This window comes from Phoca vitulina, unplaced genomic scaffold (genome assembly GCF_004348235.1).
Source record: "Phoca vitulina isolate PV1807 unplaced genomic scaffold, GSC_HSeal_1.0 scaffold9, whole genome shotgun sequence".
Lineage (NCBI taxonomy): Eukaryota > Metazoa > Chordata > Mammalia > Carnivora > Phocidae > Phoca > Phoca vitulina.
The window spans coordinates 8205075-8219589 of record NW_022589712.1 but is presented as its reverse complement, the minus strand read 5'-3'; positions in this window follow the sequence as shown (position 1 = coordinate 8219589).

Genomic DNA, 14515 nt, shown 5'->3' with positions numbered 1-14515 from the left:
ATGGTTCTGCCTCTGCAGTCGAGGAAAAGAATGCACGGCTGCCCCAGGTGTCCCTGGCCTAGGGTGTCCTTACGACCCCTGATCATGCAGAAGTGACTTGACCCCAGCGCTTGCTCTTAGAGTGTTTGAATCTTGTTTGTAACCGATGAGATTTTTAGCATAAGAAAGATCATGGGTGGAAAGAGCAGTCTTAGAACGGTCATCTTAAAATTAGCCTTTTCATATCTTTCAAGTACATTTTCTCCGAAAGATAAAAGTTCATGTCATTGGGGCACCTGGGGTGACTCAGTCGGTTAAGTGTCTGACACTTGATCCCAGCTCCGGGCTCGATCTCAGGGTTGTGAGTTCAAGCTCCACACTGGGCTCCACACTGGGCATGGAGCCTACTTAAAAAAAAAAAAAATTCATTTGTGATCAACTTTGGAATACTTCCTAAGGAAAAAACAAAGCCTGTTACTTTCTAACCATTAAGCATCTCTGGTGCAATTTTCCATAAATTTGTCTGAAAACCCAGTGCAATCTAATTAAAATGCTAAGTCCCTTTTGCTGCACGTGATGCCATAATCCCATTTCTGGGATTAGGACGTGGGCGTCCCTGGGGGCCAGTATTCTGCCCACCGCGTTCTCCAGCAGCGCTGTTTTAGTTCGCTCACCGTGGCCCTGCCAGGTGTGTGTAACCCCCACCTTAGGATGACAAAGCAGAGGCTGAAGCGGGCTTTGCAGGCAGTGACCCACAGCCTCTGCTGGGGACCCCACACTGTTGCCGTGGTCTCTGGAGTGCTACGGTGCTTCCATAGTGTCAGCCGAGGCTCAACACGGGGCAGCTCCCACACACAGGTTTCCCTCCCCCCAACCCCTGCTGTCTGAACTCTTGCTCTCATTTGCCTTGACCCCTTGTCCTAAAGAGAAGTACCAGGTCCTGGCATTGGGAAAGAGAGACTACAGGGGGGACGTGGGCTCAGCCCGCTTTGTTGTTTACACTCGACCCCGCTCCAGCCTGCTCCGCACGCCGGGTCACAGGATAACGCCCACCCTACTGCCACCCCGACCCTCTAGCCCAGTCTGTCCTCGCTTCCCCTGGTGTAGACTTGGGCCCCAGTCCTCCCAGGGTGTGCGCCCTGACCGCTGGGAGCCTGGCCCCGCCCGGGGGTGGAGCCACGGAAATGAAGCGCGCTGGGGACAGTGGGAGCCCAGGGAAGGCGGTTCCAAAGTGAGCTCTGGCCGTTCTGTCAAGGGCACTGACGCTTCTGCTCATGAACTTGTAAGGATGATTCCTTTAGCCTCCTGCGGACCTGCCCGGCCTCCTGCCCCATCCTCAGCCTTGTGGAGAAGCGCGGGCCGTCACTGCCTGTGCGATCCCGGAGAGACCCACGCTCACGTGAAATGTGCTGCTGCGGACTCTTTAGGAGCCAGAGTTTATACATTTTTAAAAATATATGTTGCAGAAAACAGAAAAGTCAGGCACTCATTCTCTCTCTCCCTTAATACCATTTTGGACTTGCTCTTTAAAACATACTTGTTTGAACCCTGTACGGATCTCAGAGCGCACAGTCTTTCATCCACAAACCCTCGCTCAGCACCTGCCCTGCGTCAGGCACCGCTGTGGTGCTGGGGCCTGCGGCCAGGAAAGCACAGGCAGACACGACCAAGACGAAAGGGGACGTGAGGTCATTCCGAGCTGGCAGTGGAGAAACTCAAAGACGGGGGTAGGTTGCAACCTTAGAGTGTTCAGGAGGCTCGCAGAGGTGCTGTGGGAGCAGGGGCTTTGCTGCAAAGGCCCTGGGGCTGGGGAGTGCCTGCCCAGGGCGGTGAGGTAGGAGCCGAGGGCAGGGAAGCAGCCGAGGGTGAATCAGGCGAGGCCCTGGTGATGCTTTTATCTGAGGACTGAAGCCCGGGGAGGGCACGGCTGGCTTAGGTTTTATTTTGTTTTATTTTTTAAATTTTTATCTTAATTCCAGTTTCGGTTGTAAAGGGATGGCTCAGGCTGTGTGGCACAGAGGGCGAGGGGTTACGAGGCTGTTGCCGTGGCTTGGGGATGGGGCAGGGGAAGCGGCAGTGGTGGGAGGCGGTGGGCCCTGCATCCAGGTGCCTTTTGCCGGTTAGAGCCCCTGTGCTTCCCGACAGAATGAATGTGGGATTGAAGAGCGAGCGGAGTTGGGGATGTGTGGTCTTGGGCCTGAGCAGCTAGAAGCGTGGCGTCGCCATGGGAGTACGTTGAAATTGTGTTATTTCAGTGCCTGTGAGAAGGGGACATTTGTATTTCCATTGTCAAGATAGTGTTTGTCATTTATTGGTGGTTAGCGACTCTGGTGAGGCAGCAGGTGAGTCTCGCCCCAGGGTCAGGCGGAGGGCTGGGGCACTTGGGCCTGCCGCCCCCTTGCCTGGTCTCCTGGCACGTGGTTCCATTTTTACAGGATGTTACGTGGTTAGTGTATTGCCCAAGAAATGCTTTAGTTTTAAGAAAGGCTTCATTGGGGAGTAAACTGGGAAAGGAAAGTTCCTCCAGGAGGGGCTGCCCAGTGCTGACTGGGTGCTGCTGGACCGCTCAGATGCCGACGCCCCGAGGGGCCTCATGGGCTCAGGGACCAGAAGGAGCAGCCGCCACCCCGGCTCTGGGCGCGTCCCGCATCAGCAGCGTCTTTGCTTCCCCGCTCGCCCCCGTGGGCACAGCTGGGGTCCCATCATGCCTCCCCAGGTGGTCCTGGCCGCCAACAGGAGGCGGGGCCTGGACTCCGGGCAGCACTCCGCAGGCCATGCGCTCTGACGAGGCGCTCATCCCCTGGAGGAAGGGGACTGTGTCTGGATCCCCACAGAGCGGCTGTCTGGAGTCAGGGAGGCCCTGAGGAGGCCTTGCCTGCAGCTCAGCTCGGAGAGTGTTCCTTTGCCGGCTCCGTGAGGGTCCCCTGGCAAACCCAGGGAATGTCGCCGGGCAAGGAAGTGTTCCAGTGTTCCTGCGTTCCTTCACCAAATGCCATCATAGTATCACCCTGCGGTCACACCCGAAGTTATTTCTAACGGAATCTTAGACACCTGGCTGTTACGTTGCAGGCCAAATGGGGTCCTTTCTGTACATCTTAAAAACTGCCTGCATTGGGGCCTATTTACTTACGTGGGGGTCGAGCTTGTGCTAAAACCCAAGACCTTCGTTGGCGTTTGGAAAGGAAATAGGAGAACCTCATTTATATTTGTTTTCCTTACCCTTCAAAGTTTCATTTTCTCATGTGCATATCAGTACATTGGGTCAGCACACAACTTACCAATAAATATGCACATCTGGGTTAATGCTCAGCCTGTTAGTGGTAAGAGTGAATGATTGACACCATTTGGAGACTGACCATTTCCCTTTCAACGTCAGTGTTGACTGTGACAGGGATAAAAACAGCCTAAAACCAGCCTTGGGAGGCCGGCCCGAAGCGAGCCGTGCCCGGACCTACAGGCAGGATGCTTGAGGATGCGGACCGCTGATGCTCCCAGTGTGTTTTGGGTGGAGCACAAGCGGTCTTACCGTGCGGCAGGTGGAAGCGCACACACTCCGTGGCGGAGTCCTCCTCTCTCCAGCTGTACGGGGGCTCGAGACCTGCTGCAGCGCGACGCTCGGCGGGCACGATTATCGTGTCTGATCGGGGCAGTCGGGTGGGAGGGAGCCAGAACCTACCAGCGGGCAGATTTCGAACAGCATGACGTTTCATTCAAAGTGCTGCTTACTGAAGATTTCGGTCACCTCTACTGTCTGAGGAGCCCGGGGACCTGCCAAGTTCAGTTCCGTGGAACTGGAACTGCAAGCTCCCAGCTGTCATTGACCCCACGCCTCCAGCGTGTCAGCCACCAAATCCAAACCACGGGCACCTTCCCCAAAAGCCGCCTGGCTGTGGTCTGGCAGCCAGGCTGAGAGCCTCCACGAAGCCTTCCCGGGGTGTCCCAGGGGTGGTTGTTACCGCACACGCAGGGGGGGCGTGCAGCTTCTTTACGTCCCTGCGACAAGCTCGCATTCAGCAAGTGCAGAAGGGGAACTCGAGACAGGAGCAGGAAAAGTCTGACACACTCGGGGCTGTTTCCCTGTTGTCCCCCCTTCCTCGACCCTCATCCCGAGACAGGTGCTGAGAGGTGGACGCAAATGCCACGCTGGCCTGTGGCCCTGCCCGTCATCGGGAGCCCCAGCCAGCTTCCGCAGAGCCGCGCCCTCTCCGTGGGCGCCCCTGTAGGATGGCCGGGCACGATGCTTCTCGGAGTTTCCTGTGCGCTCTGAGCAGCCCACCTGCGCCGGCGCTCCAGGCCGCTCCAGCGGGGCCTTCCCCGGGTCCTCTGACTTCCCACCTCCAGCCCTGGTTCTTCCCTTATTCCTGTTATGCTTTTAGCAGCTCAGTTTTTCGGGCTGAACCCTAACCGGACAGACATGCTTCGTTCCGCCGCGCCATCACCCTCACAACTCACGCCCGTACTTTCCCGCTGCAGACGCGCGAGAGCCCCTTCCAGTCCTCGCGGCTCTGGCACAGCTAGAGGGAACAATTTCTAAGTGACTTGCTTCCCTCCTTCCAGATCCAAGACCCCTTGGCTTTCTTCCTCGCCTCACTGGTCTCCGTTCAAGGGCCCGTCTACGGGAGGCCGCTGCCACGCACCACCACGTCTAATACATAACTCCTCCCCGCTCTGTGCCCTACTCTGCTCTGCACTAGGTAGCACCTTGCATGCACCTCATTGTTCATTGCTTGTGTGGCTCCGTGAGGGTGGGGTCGTTGTCCTGCTCGCCGTCGTGTCCCCAGTGCCTGGCATGTAGGGGCTCAGTGAGCATTTGTTTAATGTTGAATCAAACGCCAGGCCTGGAGCATCTGACGGGCAAGAGGGCTTTTGGCTGCTGGGACAGAGACAAAGGGTCACAGACTGAAATGAGAAATAACTTTTCATATTATCAGAAGCTAGGAGTGCAAGTAGTAGGTAATTGGCTCTATAACCTGAACATTGTCGGGAAGAAGGACTTTTTAAAATCACTTAAACCAGGGGCTCCTGGGTGGCTCGGTCAATTAAGCGTCTGCCTTCGGCTCAGGTCATGATCCCGGGGTCCTGGAATCGAGCCCCGCATCGGGCTCCCTGCTCGGTGGGAAGCCTGCTTCTTCCTCTGCCCACCCCCACTTATGCATGTACGCACGCGCTCTCTCTCTCAAATAAATAAATAAAACCTTTAAAAAAAAATCACCTAAAACCAGAATGGTTTTTTTAAACCAAAATGACTTTAAATAAAAATGCCAGATAATTTGTCCAAATTTAATTGGTCTGTATTCAGCAAGTATAGTCAGCAAGGGAACGAGCGTCTACTTAGAGGTTCATTTTGCCACCTATTCATAGTAGTGGATGGTTCTCATGGATGCATTAAGATTTCTCTGGCATAGTGGTGGGTACTTGCTTACTTTGCTCTGAGAGTCTTCACAACCTCCTGAGATGGGCTCTCTGCTGCACAGCTTTGTGGTCTTGATCGTTTTTTGTTCACGTGCTGGGGAAGATCTAGAACAGTTGGCTAAGTAAAACTCTATCTCGGCCTGCAAGGGCCTCCTACACAGATGGAATAGTCATCTTTCTAAGTAGGCATCTTGGTTACGGTCCTAAATTAGCACAAAAGGTCCTTAATCCTGTCATCTGACCTGTCAGTTTTGAAGTCTGTGTGTCCGTCCTTAACCAGCACAGGTCTGCTCTGCCTGTCCCACCTTTTCAGGCAGTATGCACTTGGGCTGCTCGCTGCTCGGTTTTGATCAAGCGCCCGTCTGGAACAAAGTTGCAAACATAATTTGAAGGACTACCTGTGCGTTTCATTTCTTAGATATTCTGTGAGCTCCACAGATCCAGCTGGATTACCAGAAAGCCTCTGACTTGATGCCTCCCCCCTGCTCCACCCCCAGAATTATGCTCTCTGCTTAACTTTACAAGAGACGTAAGATCTATGGATACAATAGAATATTATTTGGCAATAAAAGCGCTGATCCATGCTACAACATGGATTGAAAACCTTATGCTAAGTGAAAGAAGCCCGTCACAAAAGACCATATGTTGTATTTATATGAAGTGTTCGGAGTAGGCAAATCCATAGGTAACTTGGAGAAAGTAGATTTGTGTTGCCGGGGAATGGGGAGTGTAAGCTAAGGAATATGGGCTTTCTTCTGGGGGTGATAAAGGTGTTCTAAAATTAGACGGTGGGGATGGTTACACAATTCTGTGAATATACTAAAACCCACTGAATTGTACACTTTATTTTTTAAAGATTTATTTATTTTAGAGAGAAAGAGAAGGAGAGACAGCACATGGGGGTGAGAGGGGCAGAGAGATTGAGAAACCCAAGCAGACTCCATGCTGAGCACAGAGCCCAACGCAGGCCTCGATCCTACAGCCCCAAGATCAGACCTGAGCTGAAACCAAGAATTGGACGCCCAACTGACGGTGCCACCCAGGCGCCCCTGAATTGTACCCTTTAAATGGGTGAATGTGATGGTACGTGAATTATATCCCAGCAAAAATGTGTGGAACCACAGAAGCATAAAAAACACCACCTGATGACTGATCTCAAAGTCTTTGCTCACTGTATCACTGGGAACATCCACGGTAGAAATTCTGTTCAGACCCGGGTGTGTGTGCATCCTCCCTCCCCGCACTGTGCCCCCCAGGCAGGAACTGGTCAGCTGACAGAGAACACAAGTCATGGACGCTACTGGGTTTTTCTCTTTGCTCTGATGCCCGGGAGCTTAGCGCCCAGTGGCCGGTGTCCGGATGACTCTGTGGTTTGTGTGTTTGTAGCACTTTCGCCTTGGCTTTTCTTTCCCAATCTGCCTGTGCCCTTCTGATTTCGGCTTTTATCCATGTCCACGTTTTTACTTAATTTATGTGTCTTAGCTACTTCACATCCTTTGTGGAATACAGGCAAGTGAAATACACACACACACACGCACACACACACACACACATCCCTGTGGACATTTCCCGAGTGCTGCTTACAGGTCACAACTTCCTGGAACCTTCCACGTCCCCTGTAATGCACCTGCAGATGAACCATGGTGACTCCTCTTCAACAGCTGGTCTTGGAGAGGCAGTGTCACCTCTCCCCGGAATGCGAGTGTTAGTCAAGCACTAGGTGACCTACTGGTAACGAAGGCCCCAGCCCCCCCCCACCCCCCCACCCCTGAAATAAAGGAAAGGAGACTTGGATATGGATGACCCTCCATATGGAATTGCAAAGGGTCTGACTTAAAATTGGGCACTCTAATGTCAGTACTTTCTGCCCAAGAATCAAGTTTTAAAATGCTACTAGAAAAATCTAGAAGGTTGACAAATTTGTATCGTGTGTAGCTAGTATTTCTGGTAAAGCGGTTTGGCAGCGGTTTGGCAGATAAATAGGCACCTTTTAGAAAAATTCTGTACTTTTAGAAGGTTATCAAAATTCGGGAAGGGGTCATTTCAGTTACCTCCAAGGGAAAGATGACCGGCAATGTAGTAACGACTATAATCATTAGAACCATTTGTTAGAAGCAGAAAAGCCACATAGTGGCACCAAAAATCAGAAACCAAAAAGGGGTTTCCATTGGTCAACTATTTTCTCTTGTGTGCTCTGTATGTAGGCCTGTCCTACAGGAATATCCTTCTAAAAATATGCAACGGGCAAAAATATTCATGTCCCAAACTTCCATTCTTCTCTCCTTGTTTCTTCCCAGATCCTTTCATAAAGAAGGTAACAGGCTTGTTTTCTTTCTTTCTCCTCAATCATTTGTATTTGGCTTTTCTTTGCCTTTGATTATCCTCCTAGACACGGCCCCTTCCCTCATTGCCCGCCCTTGCGAGATTCTTCCGCCTGGTCCCGACACGGGTTTGTTCTCTCTGAGCGGGAGCCGGGAGCGTGGGTGGCAGGGGGCTGCCGCAGACAGCAGGATGATGCTTTGGCGTCCCAGAGAGACAGAGAGAGAGAGAGAGAGAGAGAGAGCACAAGTGGGGGAGGGGCAGAGGGCAGAGGAAGAAGCAGGCTCCCCCACTGAGCAGGGATCATGGCCCCAGAGCCCGAGATCATGACCTGAGCCGAAGGCAGACGCTTAACCGTCTGAGCCCCCCGGGTGCCCTGGAGATTAAGATTTTAAACGCCCACAGCAGTGGCTATTGGTCCTGGCGGTCACTTGCAGACTGTCAAGCGTTTGTACAACTGCCGCATGCAATCCTCACAGGCACCCGCAGCATCCACATCCTGCAGACAGAACCAGACGGGATCTGAGCCTGGACAGCTTGCCAGGTGGAGGGCAGGGAGATGGCGGCGGGGCCCCCCGGGCCGGGGCCGGGCTCAGGGGGAGTCGGCGGCGCTGTGCTCCCGCAGCGAAGTGTGGACAGACCTCGGGTCCTGAAGGCTAGGGAAGCAGCCGCATCTCCCGCCTCATGGATTCAGAGCCACCACCAGCTCCACCCCTCCCGCTCCTCATTGGCGGTGGTCGGCCCAGAGCTGCTCGTAGCCCGAGGCCCTCTCTGTAGGCGACAGCTTCTCTGTCCCTCCCGCGCCTTGGACACCCAGCCAAGTAGCCGCTGCTCATCCTCTGCGTCTTCATCACCGATTTCCGCATTAGAGCGTTTCCTCTTTGATGGGAACATAGTCTTTCAAAGAAATAGGAATTAACTGTTCAGTGTGGGTGGTTTCTTAGTGCCACTAGGTGGAATTTGTGTCCTGTCAAAGCAGTAGAGAATATGTCCTCTGTGCAGTATTATTACTCACACACGGACCGAGTGTCAGGTAGCTTCCTTTAGAAAACAGAGTTGCAGACAGTGTTACAGGCAGCTGCCGTGGACGTCCTTCAGATACCGGGAACTCATGTAGCTGTGTTTATTTTGATTCTGTACAGAACAAAATAATTGCCTGGGACTATATCCTTGAACAGCCTGATGATCTACTTTTATCAAGAACCTACCTAGAGAAATCTGAGTTTATGGAAAATATTTTGAAGATTGTCAGTCTATTCCTAGGTTATGTAGGGTTTTAAGCACATTCCAAGCTGGACCTCTAAAAAGCTGTGTACTTGGACTACAGTGTTTTTATGCTAAAAAAGCATTCATTATTCACTCCAAAGAAGACCAGGGGAGAAATTGTATTCAGATCTAAGTGCAAGGAGAGCGAAGAAACAACATCAGTGTAGTATCCTTCTAGAGAATGCTAATCATGTTTCCCTTTTTGCTTTGACCACCAAGAAGCTCAGATCAAATATGTAGGTAGCTATGAATTCATATTAATATCTGTGAGACTGCAGTCTGGATAGCTCCGTGGTAATTTTTCCTTTGGACTAAATCTTTCATCCTACCTGTGCTTCTAAGATCTTAATTTTATCTACATCATTTATAAGCATTCATTAAAGTCATCTCAAATATTTTATGCACTTGAGAAGGGTGAAAACAAAGTAGTGAATAAATATTTATGGATGGACATTTCTTTTTTTAAATTTTATTTATTTGTTTGTTTTTTTAGTGAGCTCTATGTCCAATGTGGGGCTTGAACTCAGGACCCCAAGACGGAGAGTCGAACGCTCTAGTGGCTGAGCCAGCTGGGCACCCCTGTGGATGTACATTTCCTACAACGGCGTGTCTGTAGGGCTTTAATGGCCTTCCCTTCTTATTCCTTGCAGCCATGTAACTGCTATGAGAACAGGGCTAATGTTCCTGTGAGTCACCATGACAGTTGGGGAAGGCGGGGGCTAACATACACACCCATCCAGGAACTCTGGCCTTGATTGGCTCCGTGGGCTCTGTTTCCCTGAGTACCTCCGGCCCGCTTCCCACTCCTGCAAGAAACAGGGATGATCTCACCTTCAGGATTGCCAGTCTCCAGTCTTGAACCACATCCTCTGCTTTTGTGTTTTCCGCCAAGAGATGCATTGAGAATATACAATAGAGATAAGTGTAAGAAGTTTGTCTTTTGTGTGCGGAACTGTACTCAACTTTGTCCAGTATTTTGTTTAAGACATCAGGCACCCACATTCTCAGGACCTGTGGCAGCCCCAAGGATCACTCTGAGTTTTTCAGTTACAACAGGTGTTCTGGGGACCCTGGGCAGAAGCAAGCAGGGCACTTACCAGAACCTCCTCCATCGCTCTGTCCTCCCGGGAGAGCCAGCCCAGCAAGGCCCTGGAGGTCATCCTGGGGAGCTCTAATGACAAAGCAGAACAAGAGCGTAAGCTGTTCTTTGGTCTTTAGAGCTTTCTTTATGTCATGATAGCTTTTGCGTGCTTCCCTTTTTCGTCATGGCTGTTAGCAATGTAGAACGAGCCCACCTCCCAGTGTCCCCACACGGAGACAGGGACAGTCGTAATTGGCTGTCTTCATTATCAGTCATCTTGGAGCATAAAAGAGGGAGACAGGTCACCTCATGGGAGGGGAGCAGGGCTGGGCCGGGTCCAGTTTTTGTCCACCCTTGTAAGGCAGGCGGCCCCCCAATCTTGAACCTTTGGAACTTCAAGGGGGAAACGTCGATGAGAAGGTGTGGACAATCGGGGGCGTTATCTGAATAGTGGAATGTTATCTTGTGTGGAAAACAAAAAACCCCTTCTGAGTGCTGCCTCTTAGAAATTCAGAATCTCTCACTTGCTTAAAACAGCCTCTCTCTCACTCATTTAAAAACAGCCGATTTGATTTGGGGTCTGCCAAGGTAAGGGGATCTTCCCTGGTTTTGGGAGGTAAAATTCCCCTAAAAATAGTTGAAGAGATAAAAATGCAACTTCTTATAGAAGCAGGGAAACAGAAGAATACATATAATTATGGGAATGAGTTCCGTTTTTTGAAAACCCAAGTCACCACTTGAGGGCACCAAAAAATAAGAAATCCGAAAGGGCTTCTCCTTGCCTACAGGTGCAGTCATTTGAAACTCTATTTTTTTCCCAAATGGAAGGAGGGATGCTATTTTCTGAAATATGTTTTGATGTGTTTTTGTTCTCAGCAGAGTTTGTGACTTGTGTCCCTCTTCCTCTGCCTGAGACAGACATCATTGCTCACGCTAGGGTTTAAACCAATTTAAAAAAGCTTTCGGAGATGCTTGAAGGACTGGCTTCCTGGGGGCTGTAGATATCATTAGCTCTGGCCTGGAGGCAGGACACGGAGCGTCTATTTTAAGATAGACTGGACATTCAGGGGCTGATGCTGGTCCTGAAGTCCCTGTTGGGGACAAAGGCTCGAAGGTGGGATGCTTGACGTGTTGCTCAGACCCAGGCTGTGGAGAGCCCAGGGGCTTTGAGAAGGTGCAGGAGAGGTGGTTCTCCCTGCTTCCGGTCTGGGAGCCTGGGTGGAGGGGCCCTGGGGCGTCCTGCCTGACCAGCCTGGTGTGACCTCTCGCTTCATTTGTGGGCTGAGAACGTCCTGCTGGGGTAGAGGTGGGGCGGGGCCGGGAGACATGCCAGAGCCAGGCCAGGAGGGTGCTGGCGAGGCCCAGAGCCCAGCAGCCCGGGGGTCGGGGGCAGCTCGGGGGAGCCCAGAGGTGGCAGTGGCCGGGCCCCGAGGCCTCACCGCCAGGGGCCGCTCCCGGCAAAGGCGGAGCCGCATGCAGGATGCTGGGGCAAACGGGACTGCAGGGACAGCCGCCATGCGCTCAGGGATGCTCCAACGGCCTTGCTGAAGCTTCCCGGTCCACAGGCGGGCCAGGCCACGGCCACCCACCATCTTCCCCCGGCTGCAGGCAGGAGCAGGCTTGCGCTGAGGTCTGGCAGCTCTCCCCCTGCCGCCCGCTTGCTGTTTGCTCTTACGTGGCAGAGTGCCCCAGATACCGTCCCACCTTGGTGTTTGCCTCTCCTAGGACCCTACTCAACGCCACCCCTAAGGCCACGGGATCCCTTAGCTGCCTCGTACCAGCGCTGCCTGGGCTCTGCAGGGGGAGGGAAGGAACGGGCTCTTCAGGGAGGGACGGCTCTGTATGGGGCGGGTGTTCGAAACAACTGAACTGAAAGTCTTCTTGCCTTCCTGCCTGAAAGAAACTGTTTAAACGGGAAGAGACGAGTACTGTTGGGGTGCCGAGGCTAAGGATCCCTCCTACCCGGGGCAGGAGGCCATGGAGACAGAGGCAGAGGTTGGGGATGCGGCCCAAGCCAAGGGACACTAGGAGCCAGCAGACGGCAGAAGGGGCAGGGAAGGGCCCTTCCCTAGGGACTCCGGGGGGGAGAAGGGCCCGGCTGGTACCTTCTGGCCCCCGGAACTGTAAGCCAATACACTTCTATTGTTTTAAGCCGCCCAGTGTGTGGTGATTTGTTACTCTAGGAGGCTAACCCACTCTGCAACGTAACTGGTGAGAACAGGCCCAGCCCTGGCGGTTCTGGGCTCAGAGGGGAGCACGCACACTCTACATCTCACTATCTGCACGTCCCCAAACAAGCCGCCCTCCATGCCCACGAGGCTGGCTGTACCCAAAACACACACAGCAGCAAGCGTTGCTGAGAATCTGATTGCGGACAGATCCGAACCCTCAGCCGTCGCCGGTGGGCCCGTGAAATGGCGTGGCCCCGGGGAAAACAGCGTGGCGGCTCCCCAGCAGGTCGCCCCCGGGACCAGCACCCGGTCCGGGAGTTCCACTGCTTGGACTATACCCCCAAAAACCGCAAGCGGGGACTCCACACCATGTTCGCGGCCCCATTGCTCACAGCAGCGAAAGGGCAGAGACAACCGAGGGTCTGTGGCCTGAAGAACAGATAAATGAAGTGGTATGTTCCCTGCGCTCAGTATGATTCAGCCTCGGGGAACTCAGACCCAGGCCACGAGGGGAACGGACCTGGAAAAGAGTCTGCTAAGGGAAAGAAGCCAGAGCAGAGAACAAATACTGTGTACGGTTTCTGTTTGGGAAGATGAGAAAGTTCTGGAGACGGTTGGTGGTGGTGGTTGCCCAACAGTGTGACTCTCCTTAATGCTGCTGAACCGTGCCCTGAAAAAGGTTAACAAGGTCAGTTTTACGTTATGTCTGTCTTACCACACACACCAAGCTGCTGCACTGTTAACTCCGTTCTATGCTTCTCCCTTGACAAATGCACCTTCGGCACAGTTGGAAGGCCAGCTTGGGGTCGAGAATTTTTGGACTCCTTGGAGTTCCGTGCGGGGACCTGGCAGCGCGGGGCAAGCTGGCTGCGGGCCGTGGCCCAGCCCTCTTCCCTGCCTGTACTTGGCCCTGTCCCTCACCAGGAGCGGCCTCCCTGACGCCCGCATGGGGACCCCTGGAAGCACACTCACTGCACACAGCCCAGTTTGGGGGTCCTTCCTGGCCGTGCCGTTCACCCTCGGAAGGGTGGACCCAGAGTTGAGGTCTGTGCAGGCCCTCGAAGCAGGCCGAGTGTTGTCTGGCTGATGGTACCCAGGAGGAGGACACAGGCCAGGCACACGGCTTGGTGGCCACGGACTATGGTGGATGGGACATGATGGAAGAGAGCCACGGGGGGGCCTTTAAAGCGTGGGGCACAGGGCCAGGGTCCCACTTAATCAGGCCAAAGGCAGTATTGGGTGATTTGGGACACCTGCTACCTGGGGTGAGGATTGCCGTAGGGCCGGAGATGCGACCCAAAGTCCACGTGGATCTTCACCCCTCCCTCTGGCCGTGCAGAAGCCGGGCCCCTCCCACGCTGGGGCATAGTCTACCCTGGAAGGTCTCCCTCTCCCGGCCCACCTGTCTCGGGGCTGTGGGCAGCCAGGCAGCTAGGTCTGGTCCTGACTTCGCCTCAGCTGCTGGTGACAAGAGGGTCACTGCGAATACTCTCTCTGGTGGGGGCGGCTGGTGGCCAGGGAGACCCCGAGCCCAGGGCAGCAGGACCGTGCTGGTGACGGCGCCGCTGAATCATCCGAGGCTTGGCCGAGCAGCCCCGTCCTGATGGAGCTAAAGCTGCCGCACGATTTTAGCAATCACGCAGTTGTTTTTGGCATCCTAACTGAGCCCAGATTTTTTTGTCCTGGAGATTCTGTGAGCTAGCTAATATCCTTTTAATAAACACCCTTTCTATTCAGGTTAGCTGGAGGCCGTTTCCGTCATTGGCAGTTCAGGGCCCTACCTGACACAGGTCCCTGGGCGCACACGTGGCTTAGGGCCGGCAGTCCCTGCAGCGTCTTCTGGGTGCCCCAATTGCTTCTGAGAGGGGTCCTAAAAACTAGAGGGAAAGAAGGCTGTTTAGGCAAGTCCCCGAGTGCAAGTCTTAAGAAGGACGTCCTCCAACAACCCGAGTTCATCGACAGATAAGTGGATGGGGAAAATGGGTTCCGAACACATTCCGCTCCGTACGATGGGACCTCATGGAGTCATAAAAAGGAAGCAAATCTGACACATGAGACAACGTGGCCGGACCTCGAAGAGATCAGGCTTAGCGAAATAAGCCAGTCACAGGGAGACGGATACTGCATGCCCCCGCTCACGGGGGCGCTTCGGGTGGTCAGACTCAGAGACAGAAGACGAGAGCTTGCCAGGGGCCGAGGGGAGGGAGGGACGCGGGGTTCCTGTTTAGTGGGGACAGAGCTGCCGTTTGGGAAGATGAAAAACGTCCTGGAGATGGAGGGTCGTGTG